General features: G+C 43.3%; 1 protein-coding gene across 2 annotated transcripts in view; it reads left to right on the top strand.

Annotated features, from left to right (window-relative positions):
• Positions 1-8,662: 8,662 nt before the first annotated feature.
• EYA2 (EYA transcriptional coactivator and phosphatase 2) overlaps positions 8,663-18,577 on the top strand; it is a 201,349-nt gene continuing 191,434 nt past the window's right edge. For both annotated transcript variants that reach the window (XM_087818703.1, XM_087818702.1), the window contains exon 1: positions 8,663-8,758. The gene's annotated coding sequence lies outside the window, so the exon portion shown is untranslated. The remainder of the gene's footprint in view (positions 8,759-18,577) is intronic.

Here is an 18,577-nt window from a genome sequence, read left to right as displayed (position 1 = left end):
ATTTGGAATTACTAAAATGACAATTTTCCCAAACCTAGTTTTCCCGATTGAGGTTTTAAGTTTTCTTTTAAATCTATTGCTCCGTTTCTAAGAATAGAAAACCAAAATCAGCCATTGTTCTTAAGGAAGTCATTGATTAATATTTGGCCCCACTTATAAGCTTAGCTAATTCAATGCTTTTAAACATTTTAAACTGCTTTTCTAAATTTGATATTCTGGATTTTCTTTGCAAGCACTTCAAACATCCACTGTTTCTACTTACTCAATCCATTCTTATGAATCCAATAAATCACACTTATACAGCAAATCTTTTCTCTTCAGCATTCCAATGATTGCATATACACTTAGTAAGACTTTAATTTAAAAATTGAGTGTTTAAACAGTGATTCGATTGTATTTTAAATTATACTCAACAAGTCTGACCAATATGTTACATTAATAGTCTTATATCTCTTACACATAAGTCTCTTAAAATATGTAAATTACTAAATATAACAGCTTCCTTCTTAACAAAAGTGTTAATATCAAGATTTTTGACCCTGTCAAATACGTCCACATTTATTTTTGAATCTTATCTCAGTTGAAATATGCTTACTGATAACATTTCTTTCTCATTTTGGACATTTCTATAATTAACTCTAAATATTTCTGGAGTTTAAAGATGCTTACCTTCCAGGGAGATTATTACCTTCAGATAGCTGTGGCATCTTCCAACTAAACTCTTAACCTGGGGTTCATGGATGGAATTCAGGGGTATCTGTAAATGTGGATGGAAAAAAGTACATTTACTTTTTTTACAGATATCCTAAAATATCTTTTATACTCAGCATTATTTCCAAGTTATGGAAGCTATTTGCAGCTAGATCTTGTTTATTTAATGTATTAATAAATTCATATAACTATAACACAATATTTTAATATTTTTATTGAGGTTTAATTGAAGCATACTAAACTTAAAATTTTTAAAGTGTTATATTTTATCATTTTTGACATATATATCATGAAACCATTACCACAATTAAGGCACTGAACTTCTCCACCACACCCGACATTTCTTTGTGTTCCTCTATAATCTATCCTTCTATCACACCCATCCGCCGGTGATCATTGCTTTACTTTCTGTCACTATAAATGAGTTTGCATTTTTGAGAATTTTGCATAAATGAAATCATGCATTATGAATCTTTTTTGAGTGGCTTTCTCACTCAACATAACGATTTTGACACTCATCAATGCTGGTGTGTATCATACAACACTTTTATTCCTTTTTATTGTGAATAGTAATCCGTTGTATAGATAAACCACAATTTATCATTTACCTGCTGATGAACAATTACACTGTTTCTAGTTTTTAGCTGTTACAAATAAACTTGCTATTAACATTTGTATACAAATCTTTGTGTGGACTTATGTTTTTCTTTCTCTTGGGTGTCAAATGTCTGGGTCATATGGTAGGGGAATTTTTAAGAAACTGCCAAATATTTTCCAAAGTGGTTATACCATTTCACATTTCCACCAGCAGCATATGAGAGTCTAGTTGCTCCGCATCCTTGTCAACACTTGCTATAATAAGTCTTTAATTTTAGCCAGTCTAATGGATATGTAATGATATTTCATTACAGTTTAATTTACATTTCCCTGATGCTGATGATGTTGAGCATCTTTTCTGTGCCTATTGACCATCTGTATATATCCCTTCTTGAAGTGACAGTTCAGAAATTTTGCCCTTTTAAAAAACTGAGTCGTTGTATTACTATTGAGTTGTAAAAATTCTTCATGTATTTGTTATATATTTGTTGTATGTTTTTATATCTGTCTGATAGACGTATTGCATTTTTCCCAGCCTGTGGCTTGCCTTTTAGTTTCTTAATTTTGTCTTTTAAAGAACAAAGCTTTTTTTTTTTTTTTTAAATATATCCTTATTGATTTCAGAGAGAGGAAGGGAGAGGGAGAGGGAGAGATAGAAACATCAATGATAAGAGAGTCATTGATCGGCGGCAGCCTGCAACCAGGAATCAAACCCTGATCGCCTGGATCCTAGGTCGACGCTCAACCACTGAGCCATGCCCGGCCAGGCTAAAGAACAAAGCTTAAATTATGTTGAAGTGCAACTTATCAATGTTTCCTTTCATGGTCTGTACCTTTTGTGTTATAAGAAACCTTAACCTACCCCAAGGTGGCAACAATTTTCTCCCATGTTGTTTTCTAGAAAATTTATGGTTTTAGACTTTACCTTTTTAGGTCTGTTGTCCATTCTGGGTTGATTTTGGTGTATACCATGAGGTAAGAATCTATGTTAATTTTTTTCTTATCTACATTCAGTTTTCCTGCACCATGTGTACATTATATGCATTTTTGTGTACTTAGAAACATTGTTTTGAGATGATGTCCTTAGACTTCACCAGACTGCCAAAGAAGTGCCTGGCACATATTCTAGAGATTCCAGCAGAGCAGAATAAGGAACTGCAGATATCCAAGGAAAGTGTTTTCATTGTTCACGTAGGAATCCATTATTTTATCCCATGGGTCTGGGGAGACCATTTCTCAGCGTCATGAGGTTGCATAACAACCAGCGATTTGGTTCAGGGCACTAGAGGATTGTCAGAGATGTGGATGAGATGCCCTGAACCATAACGAGAACTGTTATGTCAATTTCATAGCTGCAAGAAGGGCTGCTCCTGGAAGTTTGCAACTATCTCCCATGTGATTACTTGATTGAATTTGACGTGTCTTTGGTTCTCAGGACGTATCTAAGTCATCAGCTTATGCAGGGTTGCTATCTGTCCTTGTTTGCCTGGGACAGTCCTGGTTTATGCTCTATTATTAATAGTGTCTCTTTCACTCTCAAAATGTTCCTCTCTCAAAAGGTCTCTAGGCCTTTGGTACATGGAGAGCTCAGATTTGGGGCCCACCTGAACCTGCTGCTGGATGGGGAAGAGCTGAACAAAGGAGCAATGGCACTGGGCCACTCTTCTGTTGCCAGAGAGAGCCGCCCTGACCCCTGCCCCTCCACCCCTCACCCTGCAGCTAGTCAATTTAGTTATTTCCCGTATGCTCCTGGCACTTTTCAAGCTGGCACTGGAGCTCAGAGTCAATGAGTCTGTGAACAAACGAGTCTATTGGCAAACTTCTCAAGAAGAAGGCCTGGGACTACAGCAGCCCTCCACCTCACTGGGGTGCAACCTGGCTGTTTTTCGCAGCTACATGTATGAGGACTCCTCTTCCTGGCACTGGTGCCCTGAGCTGGGGAGCCTAGTGCGGGGCTGGGATCCCTCGCTTCTCAGGGGCCCTTGGGCTTTTTAACTGCCACACGTGGATGTGGTACCAGCCCCTTTCAAATCTCTGTCCCTCCTACCAGTTTCAGTGCGGCTTCTCCTTTACATCCTTAGTTACAGGACTTCTGTTCAGCTAGACTTTAGGTGGTTCTCAAGGCAGTTGTCTTATAATTTAATTGCACTTTTGATGTGGTCATGGGAGGAGGTCAGCACAGAGTTTACCTACTTTGCCATCTTGACTGGCAGTCTCTAGATCTTTAAAACTTTGAGACTTCTGTAACCTCTTTGGTGCTCCCTATGTCTTCAGGGCCATAAATTCTTTTAGAATTTAGAACAATATCTGGTTGGATCCTGGAGACCTCTGATGTTTCTCAGTCAGAGTTTCCAAGGTCATTCCCCTGATATATAAAGACCAGTCAGCTTTGTTCACCACTAGACATAATATTTAACTAAAGGCAAAGGTACTTAAAAGCCACCCTATATGCTTTTTCTCCTTATGGAAAAAAGAAAGCAAAAAGTGGCATGTCTTTGAAGGAAATGCCAAAGAGGTAAGGGGTAGAAATTCTGGGGATTAATATTGCAAAGCCAGCTGACCCCAGCTTGGCAGAGAGAACCTACTTGGAGCAGTGTGAGGGCTCTTCACATACAAATCCATTGGAAAGCTGTTCATAACCAGAGGATCTGGGCCATTGCATAGAGGCAGTTGTTCCATTGTTGGATTTTACCATCAACCGGCAAAAGCTTCCTCTCATTCTCCTCTCGTTTGGCAGCTTCTGTTGCCTCCTAAATAGTCCCTGAAGGGAAGAGTGGACTTTAGCCATCTGGGTTACTCTCTGTTTCCCATTTGGATCCTCCAGGTCTTCGCTGAAGAACAAAGAGAAAGAGAGCATAAAAGAAAAAGAGAAGGAAACCTTGACCTTATCTTCAGCTCTTTGTGGTTCTTCAAAGGAATGGGCTTCTCAATCACCTTTATTCCTTTTTATTTACTTCAGGGTGGGCGGTAAAGGAAATTAGAAAGGGCAGCATGACTGTGGTCATTTTGGGCAGAGCAAAAGCCATACCCTTTCATTTGTATTTTGTCTTCATTCATCCACTATTTATTGAGTTCCTCCCTGTGCACCAGGCACTGTTCCAGGCACCGGGGACATAGCAATGAGCAAAACAGTCAAGTCTCTGCCCACATGGAGCTGATATTCTGGTGGGAGAGACAAACAGTGAACAGATAAACATATGTGATGTAGTGTTGTGGAGTGATAAATGCGTGTGCTGGCTGAGGATGCTGTTTTGGACAGAGTGGTCAGGAAGGACTTTTCTGGAGTGGAGACATTTGAGCAGAGACCTGAATGGAGTGAAGGTGAGATCTACAGGACTGAGTCTGGAGGGGTGGTGCGAGCCGAGGGACAGCATGTGTGGGTGTCTCAAACGTCCCTCTCCATATGGGAATAAGTGTCTCCCACTGAACACTGGTGATCCTGAAATTCTGATGCTCTGCCTAAAAATATGTCCAAGAGTTGATTGCTTGTGATTTTAAATGGAAAAAAATTATAATGTATGACACGTCAACCCAAGCCCCCAGATAATTTTCTAGAATGGAAGTAAACACTTAAAATGCCTGCCAAGTGTCAAACTAGCTTGTTAGGATATGAAATGCTTAAAGCACGGCTTCCCGATCACCAGATGATTCTGAAAGTTTTCAACAAATAGTTGATGCACATGCGATGACACGGCCGCATCCGACTGCATGTCCCCTTCTCTGCTTCTTGGTGCATTTTTCCAAATGTGGTCCAGATGTTCTCTCAATAGTCATTGAAAAGTTACTTTCCCTGTGTGTTATTTTGATAAAAATGTTACACTGAGTTTTGGGGATACAGATATAAGTTTTTCTTTATAAATACTGGTCTGAAGATTATGAGAAATGTGCCTTCTATGAAGTTTGGGTATTAAAAACAGAGGCAGTCTATTGGGAATCTGTTTACTAGGGACATATTCAACGTATGCCTGCATTTGTGTTTTTGGGATAGAGAGTATGTGATATAGAAATCAGGCACGTGTATAGAAACAAGGCACGGAGAATACACGTGTGTGCTTGTAGGATGTGTATATGCGTGTTGGATATGTTGCGAAGGCTGTAGTTTTCAAGGTTAGGCTGGTCTCTGGCTTTAGAGGACATTTACTTGGAAGACTCTGGGGGGGAAAAGTGTTCTATTCCAGGTAGGCGTGCCTGTGGTCTATCCTCCAAAGAATCTGCTTCATGGTTTAGCATTTTCAAATTTTGCCTGCAATTATTATACCGGTCATTATAAAATGAGCCCAAGTACTTAACAAGAAGAAATCAAGGGAAAGAGAGACGAAAAGCGGGAGCTCCTGCATAGGAAGGTGGATGGATTTCAAGGTCTTGAATAAGAATTGGGAGCCTTAAGTCTTATCTCAGCTTCCACCTCATCTCCTGTGAATCTGGGGTCAAGTTCTTATTGTCTCAAAGACAGGACAATCTTATTGTCTCAGTCTCTCTCTGCTCCACACTGGAATCACCAGGGAGCTTTAAAAAATACTGATGTCTCAGTCCCTCCCCCAGAGTCTGGTTTAATTGGTCTGGGGTGGGGCCCCAGGGTGGGGACTTTTAAAAGCTCCCCTGGAGATTCTAATGTGCAGCAGGGGTTGAGAATCACTGCCCTAAGAGAAGGAAAAATAAAATTAATAAGCACCTGCCTCCTGTTGATCTCTCAGGAGGTTGGGGTGTGTGGCCGTGATGTATGAGATAATGGGCCAGATTCTGGTGAAGGAGTAAAATGGTTGGACAGAAACTGATTAACTCTTTGTATTCCACAGAGTACCCGTAGTTAATAAATGTTCTTCAACATTGTCTGCATGATCTGCAAGAATAAATACATTTCACATCTTGATCCAGTACACGCACGCACATGCGCGCGCACGCACACACACACACACACACACACACACACACACACACTCTCTTATTGCATGGAATTCATTTGGTATTTTCTATTCCAGTCTTTTCCATTCTATTCCTTCAAGGAAAAAAAAAATCTGTCTACTACCACTGTTTAAACAACATTATATTAAGGTTCATGGGCCAAAATAAATTAAACACCTCTGGAGAGCATTAAGGCGCTCTATTGATAATGACTTGGAGCTTTTTGCAAAGGTGTGATGGGAAGTAACGTTGTATGTGCAGTCATAATATTTGTTGAGCAATTGCTAGTGCCAGTAATAGTCACAGTAGAAAGTGTTTTTAAGAGCATGATCTCAGTGAATTGTCACAATAATAATACAAGATGGCTACCGTCATCTTCATTTTAGAGGTGATAAAATCAAGACCAAGTATCTATGTCTGGTCTGTATCCAGACAGCAGAAGAGTCATCTTCAACCAGAAGCAGCAGGTCTAACCCTTACCCAGCTCCTGGGAGAATGACTGTGCTTACTGAATACATTTGCTTGTCTGAAGTTTTGGGAGTAGAAAGGGGTTGGAATAAGCTATGGGCAGACGTGGATCCAGGTATAGTGGGGCCTGCTGCATACACAATTTGAGATCTTATTTAAGAAAAAGAATATGAAATTTTGAGTCCAAAATTAAGGCACAAAAGTGAATAGCTCTTTGAGTTAATAAAAGAAATCCCAAAAAATTCAGGTTTTAAGAAGCTGAAAGATACCACAACTCCCAAATCAACTTTCCCTTGGCTGGATCCCCAAAATGCCAGTGGCCTCTTCACACCACCCTACTCAAGGTCAAGTGCTACAGTAGGGAATCTAAGCAGAAAGATATGGTGGTTTCTGCTGATTGCTGTTAAATGTCAAAAGTAAATGATTTTTGTTAATTTAACAAACATTTAACTGAACAAGTGACCATGTGAACACATTTCTAGGCCCCTATCCTGGCCTTAGAAAGGGGCCCAGCAAGCGAGGGGGCAGGAGCTTAAGTTTCATCAGCTTCCCGGTAACCCTACAACAGGACTTGAAGGCTGTTATATCATTATCTCAAAATCAAGAGCTTTTGGAGTCAGCTGGATCTGAATTTCAACCCTGGTTCAGCTGCTTTCTGTCTTCTTTGAACTTAAACTTGATCATTTGTAAAAGGGGCAGGCTAACAGCTTCTACCTCTCTGTCTCTTTGGGAGATTAAAGGAAATAAGGAAGGGTGGAGCTTAGAGCTGCCAGATTTAGCAAAGAAAATTAAAATAAGACACCCAGTTAAATTTAACTTCAGAGAAACAATGAATACTTTTTTAGTGTAAGTATGTACCACATATTGCATAGGACATATACTAAATTTTATACTAAAATTCATTCCTTGTTTCTGAGAAATCCAGATTTATCTTGGCATCCTTTATTTTATTGAGTTTAATAAATGACAGTGGTTGGTATTGTCTTCGGACTGAAGCATCCTGGGTGTCTAACAACAGGGTTCATAAACATTAGAAAGTGGGTGGGAGGAAGAAAAACGCTACACAGACTCTGTTCAAGACAGTTTATTGTGGGAAAGATGGAAAGAGGTGGCCATGAAAGGACAAGTCAGTGGTCTGCCTTAATTTGAGGGTGTATGTAGAGGGGATTATACCTCTGACTTTGGGTAAACCTATTAAATTTGGGGGCCTCAGTTTCTCTGTTTGTAAAATGGGTGAAAGGAGATCCCTGAGATATCACCAGCAATGGCACTTTCTCATAATGCAGGTGGCACCTCCCCAGAGCGGTCTTCCCTGACCACACTGGCTAAAATCACTGTCCCTTTGCCACAACACATAATTTCCCCCCTCCACAGTAATTATAACTTTCTGAAATCGTCTTGATTCTTTACTTGTTGTTTGTTTACGGTCTGTGTCTCCGTGTGAACGTAAGTTTTGGGAGGACAGAAAGCGAGTCTAGCTGAATTTCCCAGGTGCCCTACCCCGCACGGTAGACACACACTTTGAATGACTGGGTGGATGAATGAATGAATGAATGAATGAATGAATGAATGAATGAAGTCAGTGTAATTGCTGAGGTTCCTTCCAAGCCGTTTTTCCGTTTTCAGGGGCCGTGCCTGGGCTGCAGGGGGAGGAGGTGTGGGGTGTCGGTGGGTGGGGTGGAGGCTGGGCCCTCGCCTGCCTCGCGGACCCGCAGGAGCGAGCGCGCTCGGCCCGGCTGAGGCGCCGAGAGCAGCGCGGCGGCAGCTGCAGGGCCGGAGCCCCGCGCCCCGCGTCCCGGCGCCGAAGGTGAGCGCCCGCCAAGCCCAGCGCCGCGCCTCGGCGCCCCCACGCGCCCACGCATCGGCGCGGGGACCCGGGCGGGGGCAGAGGGAGGGCCCGGCCCAGGGAGGGGAAGGGGCCGGTCCTCCCGGAGGAGGCAGCCGCGGCAGCCCAGGAGGCGGAGGCAGCGGCGGCGGCAGAGGCGGCAACGTGCCCGCCGCAGTCGCCCAGCCGCTCCGGACCCGCGCCCGCCGGTCTGCCAGCCCGCACCACGCCGGGGCGCTCTCTCCTCTGCGCGCGGTGAGTACCTCCCGCGGCGCCCACCCCGGGCCGCCCGCCGGGATTCGCCCGGCCGGGGTAGACGCGGACCCCCTCGCCCGGCGCCTCTCTGCGGCACTTGCCGGGCCCGGGCCTTCGCAGCTGTCGGGGCGCACGGGCCGAATCGGGGCTCCCAGGGCTCCTCAGGCACAAGGGCAGCCCGAACAGCGGGCAGACCCTCTCCCGAGAAAGTCTGTCCCAGTCCCCGGGCCTCAGTTTCTCCGTGCGCCCGGGGAGCAACGACCCTGAAGTTTGCACTCCCGCGCGCGGGACAAGTGCATGTCGCGCAAGCGGTGTGGACGCCTCTGGACGGGCTGCGTTTGCTTAGTTTTACGGCCCCGGCGGTTCCCTATGAGGGGCGCTCCCCCAATCGGACCAAAGAGGCACCGGGAGCCGGGAAGCCAGCTCGCGCCCTCGGGCACTGTTTGTGGGGCAGCCGAGGAGCAGCCTCCAGGATCCCGGGAGGGGCAGGGACGGCCCCTGAGCCTTCTCCTCGAGGCTGCGTTTTAAAGTTCGTTTGCGCTCGGCCTGCGCTGGTCCAGCTCTCTCCGGGCTTTGTACCGGAGCCGGCGTCCTGGCACTTGCTGAAAGTTGGAGTTGAAACTGAAAAAACTTTACATCCAAAGGATGCTTAGAGGGAGGCGAGGGTTTTGTTGTAATGGGAGAAAGTAGAGAATGGAATTTTTAGTCCTGCAGTCTGGAGGTTAAACGTCCGTGCTGGCCCTAGCTCCTTAAGTATATTTCCTGCCCCCAAATAAATAGTTTATAAGCTCAAGGAATGCTAGGAAAGCTTACTGGTAAAAATGCTCGCATCACAAAATCCCAATGCGCATTTCTCAGCTGTGGAAATTGAGGCGCTTTGGCGGTGCGAGGTCCCTGTCACCCCCAAGCGAAGCCTCGTCTAGGAGTGACAAGAGTGCAGGAGGCTGCGTTCTGAATTATTATTTAAAAAAAAAAAAAAAGACCGATCGCATTTTTATGGGTACTATTTTCTTTTCTTCCCCCTTTCCCCGAAATGCTACGTAATCTTTAATTACTTTTTTTATAACGTGGAGGTATAAATCACTCCTGGTGGAGGTACCTTTTAATTACGAGGTGCAGTGGAATGAGTGAATATCAGAGTGGGGAGCTGTTCGCCAGAGCAGAGGGGAGGTAGAATGATTTACAAACATCAAGTAAGAATTTGAGTGCTGAATTATGTTTGAGTTAGGGAGCTCCCTTCCAAAGGAAATTATGACCAGCGGACAATTGTATTTCAAACCGAATGTATTAATTTCATGAGCCCTTCTTTTCTTGCTTGAGTGAAATTTCTGCTACCAGAGTATGAGTTCTGAGCCAGTAGCCGTATTACCCGTCAATGGCCCATTTGGGGGAAGAGAGAGAGGAGCCTCCTTTTAAAAATAATCTTTGTGGAAAAAAGCTTTCCCCCAACTTTACCCTATTTCCCCCCACTTTTCTCTCCCCATCACTTTAAACCCCTTAAACTTTATACTTCCTTGCATATAGACATCCTCAGACTAAAAAGAGTTAACGAAAATTTTATATAACAAATGAGGATGGTTTGAATCTTGCTTTTGACTACCCATAAAATGGTGTTTGTATTCAAAATCTCCTTAACTTTGGAGAAAACTCCAAATTTTGCAGTTTCAACCAATGCTGGTTACATTTGAAAGGACCTGAACTTTTTGAATGAGTTGATTTATCCCATACATAGTTGATAGTTACTCTGTTTTCCTCTTGGAACTTAAACTTCACAATATTATTATTTTATCTTAAAGGAATTAACATTTTTTCCTCCATCTTGAAATAGCTCACCTAGTGTAGTGGCTGTGGGTATGAGACTACTCTATAAACACTTAAATCTCTTTCCTAAATATTAAATAACCAAAGGAAGCAAAATAAAATAAATAAAACAAAGATGTTATCCCAATACTTTGGGATTTTTAGAAAACAGATGCTTTAATCACTTAAGTTTTAGGATCTTCTTTTCATGCCTTTTGTGTTGTATTAAACATATAAAGAGATATGATTTGTTGACTTGTTATAGGATTACCATTTGGCAAAAAACACCCAAGACTCGCTGTTTCAAATCTGTGGTATCGCTTCTGCTTTCAATTGCATGTAAGAGATTGCAAGCCGTGTTCCAGACGGATAAATTGATAAAATGCTAGCTGCTGTTGGGAAAACGAAAAAGTCCTCAGCAAAAATGCCCTGTGGTGTAGCAAAGTACATTTTGAATTAGGTTTGAGCAAGCTATTGAGATCCCGGCAGCTTGTGAAAAAGTACACACAGTCCAAGCACGTCCACCTTAAGACATTTTTGGTTCCCCCATGACAAGATGACTCCGTTCCCACAAAGAAGAAACCGTTTCCTTATTTTTTCAGTTACTTTTCCAAAGATAACTTGTGTCCGGCGCAGGAGACTGGAGTTATGCAGAAATCCAACCATAACTAGCTCAGAACGAGGACTCCTTCTCGCTCCTTTCACCAGATGTTTTTTAGGTGTCCTCAGCTGAAATGCCCAGTTTGAAACTAATTAGGCCAGCAATAAACTCCTTGTATAATAAAATCACAGGCCGTTATGGTGCATAAGTGGGGTTCCCAGCAGCTCGTGACAGATGCCTCTCTCAGCAGAGAGAGAGCCCGGGGCTGTCAGGAGCAAATGAAGGGAGTGGAGATATCTTGTTTCGATATTTGCTTGTCCCTTAAATATCCACGCACACCATTGGCAGAGCATTAGCTTCTATATGGGGAGGGGTGGGAGTTACAGCTGGGGTTAGGTTTTGCCTTGGCTGGGTAGGCCTCCTCAACGGAGAAATGCTTGGGGGAAAAGGAAAAGGGTCAGTGTCAGGCAGTGGCCGCAGGCCAGAGGTGCATGAGATGTGTGCTTGAGTGCTTGAGTGGTGTGTGTAGGCTGGGTGAGAAGACGTAAATTTCTTAGAAGAGAGGGGACCCTCGTCCCCCAAAGATTTCATATGAAGGAGGAATTCGCCTAGTTACGTAGCCTTATCTGCGGAGTCTGTGGACGTGATGCGGCTGGTATTCAGTTACCTCCAAAGGCTCAACCCTCTGACTCTTGCCAAGTCTGGTTTTGTTAGTGGAAGGAAACTTTTCTCCCAGCTAGCTGCTCTGTGAAAGGAGTTGGTGGACTCCACTCAGAAGGGATCTCTTTAAAGAGAATTAACCCCAGAGTTGAGAAAACACAGCCTGTTGACAGAAAACACACACGTACACTCACACTCCCCACCTTCCTCTCTGCCCCCCTCCCCCAGTATCATAACAGCTTTCTGAATAGCCCACGCCCCCTCACCCCCATCATTTGTGGCAGTTCAAATAGTCCCAAACACACAAAACAAAAAGAAGATTCTGGCAGGGAAACAATTGGTGGAGAGACAATGCTTCATTTTCACTATTTGAAGATCTTAACTGGCCTAATGGCCTTTGGCTAGCACCTCTTCTAATCCGAGGACAACCCCCTTAGTCAGGTGGCAAGTACTTAGTGTAACTGGCTCCGACCCACTTGTCTCCTTGTAAATTAATCAGAAGGGCAGGGACTTGCTCTTTATTGCGTGTGATTTAAAACCAATTTCAAGGTATGAAAGTACCTGCCAGGTGTCTTTAGGGGAAAGAGTATGAAAAAAGCCACAGGCTTTTACATTCATTTTTGCTGCCTTTTTTTTTTTCCTTTTCACTCACTTTCATCATATTGGTGCCTTTGCCATTTCTGTCCATTTGCAAATTATATCCTTGTGGGAATGATCATGATGAAAGTAGCTGCCATTTATTGAGCACTTGTATGCCAGGCCTGAAGTCAACTCTTGGACATGTGTTTTTAGGATGGGTCCTCACAACAACACTTTGAGTTAGGCATTTATTATTATTATTATTATTATTATTGTTCCAACTTTGTTAACGAAAAAACTGAGTCTCAAGTCAAATGGCTCGAGAGAGGCCACAGAGTAAGTGAAACCAGAATCTAGGCCTTCGGACCTCTGCCTTCTCCATGTGCTGTGAACGCTTGGCCCAGAGGACATTTCTGCCCTAGTTCCCCTTGCAGAGAGATGCTGAATTTGGATGGTTTTATGTGCATGGGACACAATTATTTTCTCACTCTGCCCTGAAGTTCTTTGTTGTTTTAAAACAGAAGAAAAATCATATTAAGTATTTGGAAAATACAACTATATGGCTTTGTGAGCCGTGATATTTAGCAGGTTGTGTGTATATGGGTCCGTAAAGGAAAATGACTGCTCATTTACAAGGGTTAATTTGATTTGTCCCTTCAATACTGTAACACCGCACATTTCAGTTCCTAAAAAGAGTCAATAAATTTATCGGCAGTGGCAAGGCCCTAAAATGTTACGGGAGGGAGCCCAAATTGAGTTTACTGGAAGGTGCTGGATTGCTGTGGGCGGGTTGTTGTTTGAGGGTTAGATTATAAACATTTGGAGAGCGAAGAATAATTTGGAACAGGTGGCCCCAAGAGTCAGGTAACTGGAATAATTCCTCTTTGCCACTTTGAAGGTTAAGGGAGGCCATCGGTTGCCTGAATCTGGGACAGGCTGGCTGAGGGTCAGGGGGCGCTGCAAGGGCCCCCACTGTGGGACACAGCCTGGCAGGATGGATGAGAGGATCTCTGCACACAGTCCCGGGGCTGTAGCAGGGGCTTCGTCATCGCTGTCATCGCCCTTCTGATGATACTATTTAGGGCACAGATGTGTGTGCTCAAGCCTCTTTGCAAAGCCTCCCTGTTTCAGATACACACGGAAATTTACAACAGGAACTTCGATGAACAGCTAGGCAGGGAAACAGCTTTATTCTTACCAATTTTCAGAATGTGCCCATGGCCCGACTGTCTTGGCCTGATAATGCTAATTTTAGACATATTTTTAAATGAGCAAAGCATTTAAAAGAGGTTAGAAATTGTTGTCATTTAGTATCAATAGTGTTGTGTCGATAACAGGAAAATGTGTGTGATTTCAACGGCTTTGGATTTCACCGTTTTCTTTGTGAGCACGTAGTAAAGTTAGATTTTAAAACTCTGTGCATTCCCAGATGTAACATATCCGTACATATCTGCTCACAGTCATTCGAGGGACAGTTGTCAATTCTCTGTGCATTTAACTAAAGAAAAATTATAAAATCGACATCTCTTTTCCCCAAAGAATGAGGCACTGGAGAGCCCGACTACTGTGTGTATATAGCAGCTTACTTTTGTCTCACATCGGCTGAATCTGCCAGTTCCCCTTTCTTCTCTAGTCATCTCCCAAGAATCGTCTTTCATGACTGAAATATACAGTGTGTTAGCCAAAAGACATTTTAATTTCGTAAAGAAAAAATCATGCCTGAGACAGCCGAGTCTGTTTCAACCATTATTGTTCCTGAAGCGTGCATTCTTTGGGTTTCATGGTAAGATGTGGGTTTGCCAAGAAAGAAAATTACAGCAAGAAACTATGTTGAAAACATATACACTTCTGTTTAAGAAATGGGAAAAACACGGAAAATTCCGCACGGTAATTGCTTTAACGCGAGTTTTAAATGTCATTGTTTGACTTATGTCAAAAAGTCCCTCTTAGCTAATTCTCACATATGCTGTTACCAAATATCTCACCTTAAAAATGACAAATGTTGGTCTGAACTTTGATGATCTCTGAGGCTTAGGAGATATCCTTAGCCCTAGTGGAAACATTCCAAATTTTTAGATTGTGCAGACCATTTTTTTAAGGGTACTTAGATATCGATTTTATTTTCTTGACCCAAAATAAGAAAACACGGGGAATTCTCAAAAGCTTTTTACAGGCTGCTATTATGAGAAGAGAAGCCAAACCAACATGTATTAGGTCATGGGCTTGAAGTGCATAAATAAGCCCTATGAAGGTCACCAAAACAGGGGGGAAAATCACCAGTTCTCCTTACCTCAGCCAAGTCTAAATTCCTGCCTGATAGACGTGTTTAGTTGAAGTGGACACAGAAAGGGGGTTTCTGAGCCCACGGTTTGAACAATCTCCATTCGATTTGTATTCTGAGGACAAGACATTCTTGGGGTAAAGTGAGATAGGAGGGCTGGAATTTCCATCTCCTTTAATCACCCCTCTTACTGTTCAGGAGAAAAAGCAGGATCAGGGGCCACCCCTCACTCCAAAGCACATGTTTCATTCCTGGTGTTTGGATGCACAGAAGCCAAAGGTCAAAAATGTCTTGTGTTCCTCTGGTCAGTTTCCTCACTTTCCAGCACCTTCCTGTAGTAACGTCATGGTGAAGGTAGTAGTAGTTCCCCAAACAGTTTTTTATTCCTGCGAACATGTACATGTTTTTGCATTTGGGGTGCAACGTATAAGTACCAACCTTTAAGTCTTCGTTGATTGGCAGCTCCCTGAAATACAGAGAGACAGAGAGACTGTTTCTCCACGTAGGGAGAAAACTATTTTTTTAGGAGAGAGAGAAAGGGTGCCCATGCAGAGAGGTTGTTTTCCTTTGTGGGTGTGCGCTATTTGCATGTATAGGGACTTCGGTTACAGTGTGTTCTAGAAGCATTTGTCTCTCTAGCAAAGATCTGAATGTCCTTGGTTGGAAAGGGGGTGGCAGCGAAGGAGTACAGGGGCCAGATTCCCGCACATCTGGCCTTTTGTGTGACTGGTACAGTAGCAGGAAACACCGACTCGGTGCTGGGATGGTGTCATGTGGCATAACAAGTTGTGACTTGCCCCTTGTGTTGTAAACAGAGTTTTGGTCCCATCCAGCCGTGAACAAGAATGGAGCCGAGAAGATTATTCACCTCCGGTCTGCCATGGGCCTGAGCTGTCCTCTGGCTAAAGATACCACGCTCCCTGGAGACATTCATGTTGGGGTGTGGAGGGGAGGGGGAGAGGAGAAAGAATGTCTTAAACTCAGCAGATGGCCGAAACGCTCAGCATGTCTTCAGCATTGCTCTGGCACTGACAAGAAAAGCAAAGTGATAAAAGGACATAGAAGCAGGCTTTTGGGGGGCAAAGAGATTGGGGAGCTTGAGCTAAAGTGGAGAATTTTCTGACACCTTGGGACCCCTGGAATGCCTTGCTGAAGTGTCTTTAGAAAGCTGATTTTGGAAATGTCTTTTCCTGCAGCTTTGCTGCTGTGTGTGTGTGTTAGTGAATTAGGTTTTGTTTTTCAGAGAATACAAGACTTGTTTGGAAATAACAAGTAGCCCATATTTATTGAACACTTATTATGTGCCAGGCATTGTGCGAAGCAAGCACATATATTTTTGTCTCCGAATAGCCTCGGATGGAGCGCGCTCTTATTCTTATCCCCATTTTACAGATGCGACTAGTGAATCTCAGGGAGGTGAAGTAGCTTGTCCAGGGCTATGTGGCTTGTGTCGTAGCCAGGATTGAACCTTGTTTGGATTCCGAAGTGCTAGGATATCCAGCCTGTCACTCTGGTGTTATAAGAGCTAACTTTCCTCTGAATGCTGGCCTTGGAGAGCTGGTTTAGCCTCGGGGATACTAACCAGGTACTAATCAGGTACAAAAGTTGGGCTCAGAAATGAGACATCTGTTGATTTTCACAAAATCTCCAGCCTACCCTTGTAGGAATTAAGGAAAGTGTATAATTGGAGTCCATTGAAATGCTGGTCACTGCAGTTAGCTGGTCTAAGCTGTTTCCTATGGCTGCGTTTGTGCTAAAATAACAGAGTAATTAACTCAACTCAATAACAGAGATCACATGGCTTGCAAAGCCTAAACTGTATTCTGTCTGGCCCTTTACAGAATAAGTTTGCTCACTCCTGAGGTATTGCAGTTTGACAAGACAAATTTTGTTGACAAGGAAAAACATGCTCTTGAGACGTTTCATATACCATTGCACTGATTTATTATTAACCAGGTGCCTCCGACATGCCTGATACATTGCAGGTTATGGGAGAAAATTACAAATGCATTCATTCTTTCACTCATTTTTTTCAACAGTATGTACTGAGCTGTGTTCTAGGCTCTGGGCTAATTACTGGGGATCCAGAGGCAAGAAGGACCCAATCAGGCACCTCTGATAGCAGGATCCCAGTATCTCACTGCCTCGTCTTTCCCACTGAGGTTTCAGAGGGCAGTGATATGATTTCTTGAGCTTTCCAATGTTTAAGCAGCAGGACAGAGGAAAAGACCAACCCTGCTCACCCTCACCCAGTAAAGCAATGCCTGAGTCAGTAAGAGCAGTACACCGGTTTCTGTGCCTAGAACTGTGTCAAGCAACGCCATGATCCACTCCCTGCCTCAGACTGATGACAACCTTCTGCTTTCCTTAAGAGGTGGGAGGGAACAGGTAGGAGTGGGAGGAGTCAGACTGCCCAACTCTGAACCTGGGCTGTGACTTACAGTCTAGAGATGAAGAGCATGAACCCAGGAGCCAGGCTACTTGAGTTCAAATCCCTGCTCAGCATTAACCAACTACTTAACATTGGGCAAGTTACCAAACTTTTCCGTGCCTCGGTTTCTTCATCTGTAAAACAGGTTTTATAATAATATGCCTTCTTCAAAGAGCTATTGTGAAGATCAAGTTAATAAATATAAAATGTTTGGAATAGTATGTGGCAAATAGTATGAATTTTATCAGTGTCGGTTACTGGCTTATATTATCATTATTATTGTTGTTGTTGTTATAAGCTGTGTGACCCTAGAAAAATGACTTAGGCTCTCTGGATCTCTGTTTCCCTTTTATGAAATTAGAATAATATAATAATGATAATAACTGCTTCAAAGGGCCTTCGTGAGCATTTAAATGAGGTAATACATGTAAAACACCTCACTTTGCTACAGTGCCCGTCTACACTGAATGCTCATTAAGCTAGCCACTGTGCTCAAGTGAGCTATTACTACCCTTGAGGTTACAGGCAATTGCATCCTGGGTCAGTGATGTGCCTTTAAGCTATTGGTCAGTAAAGTCCTTTTTCAGTATCAAGAGAATGTATGGCTGTCATTAATAGCACAGATCCTGAACTCAGATCTGCTCTGAGCCTTAAGGCTACCTCTCACTAACTGTGCTGCCTCGGTGGGCTAGGAGTTGACCCTCTCAGCTTCCCAGACAGTGGAGGCAACAGGGCTGCTGTTCACCGGGTGGTTGGGAGGGTTAAAAGAGGTTGCACACATAAAGCACGTAGCGGGGTGTTTGGCACATAGTAAGCACTCAATAAATGGGAGCTTGTATTATTATCACCCCCACTCCTTGCTGCACCCCCACCCCCAAGAAAGTACTGAACATTAGTAAATTTTAATTTGAAAATAAAAGAACACATTTTAAAACTGCCAAACAGATTTAAAATAATATTCATTAAACAAAATTAAAATATTCTATTAAAGCCAGACTTTGGGCTCAGACCAAATTTTTATAACCCAAGCTTAAAGGCCAAGGAGTCCCCCAGCCACAATGGGGACATTGTGATTGAACTTGAGACTTCAACGCAGCTATTGAGCAGGCTTTGAAATGCACGTTTCCCCGTTAAAATAAAAGGGAAGTCATGGGAAGAAAAAAATGAGGCTCTTGCTCACCCCAACGAACCTTAATGAATTGAAAAAGAAAAACAAAAGTTTTCTCATTTTTCTCCTGCTACCTTATCCTGCCAAAGACGCATGGCCCCCACCTAACCCCAGTGTTGAATGGTACCCACTCAGAATGTTCCAGATCTGATATGCTCTACAAGTTAACCTGGTCTAAATCCTGGTCTTCCACAGATTTATAGATGGTGAAGTACATCATTGAGAGCTGGGACTTGGGACCCCCACTGCCAGGGTTCAGATCCTGGCTCTGTCACGCCTAGCTGTGCCTCAATTTCCCT

Source organism: Miniopterus natalensis, chromosome 7 (assembly GCF_054644295.1).
Source record: "Miniopterus natalensis isolate mMinNat1 chromosome 7, mMinNat1.hap1, whole genome shotgun sequence".
In the NCBI taxonomy this organism is placed as follows: domain Eukaryota; kingdom Metazoa; phylum Chordata; class Mammalia; order Chiroptera; family Miniopteridae; genus Miniopterus; species Miniopterus natalensis.
This window is presented reverse-complemented; position numbering and strand designations above follow the sequence as displayed.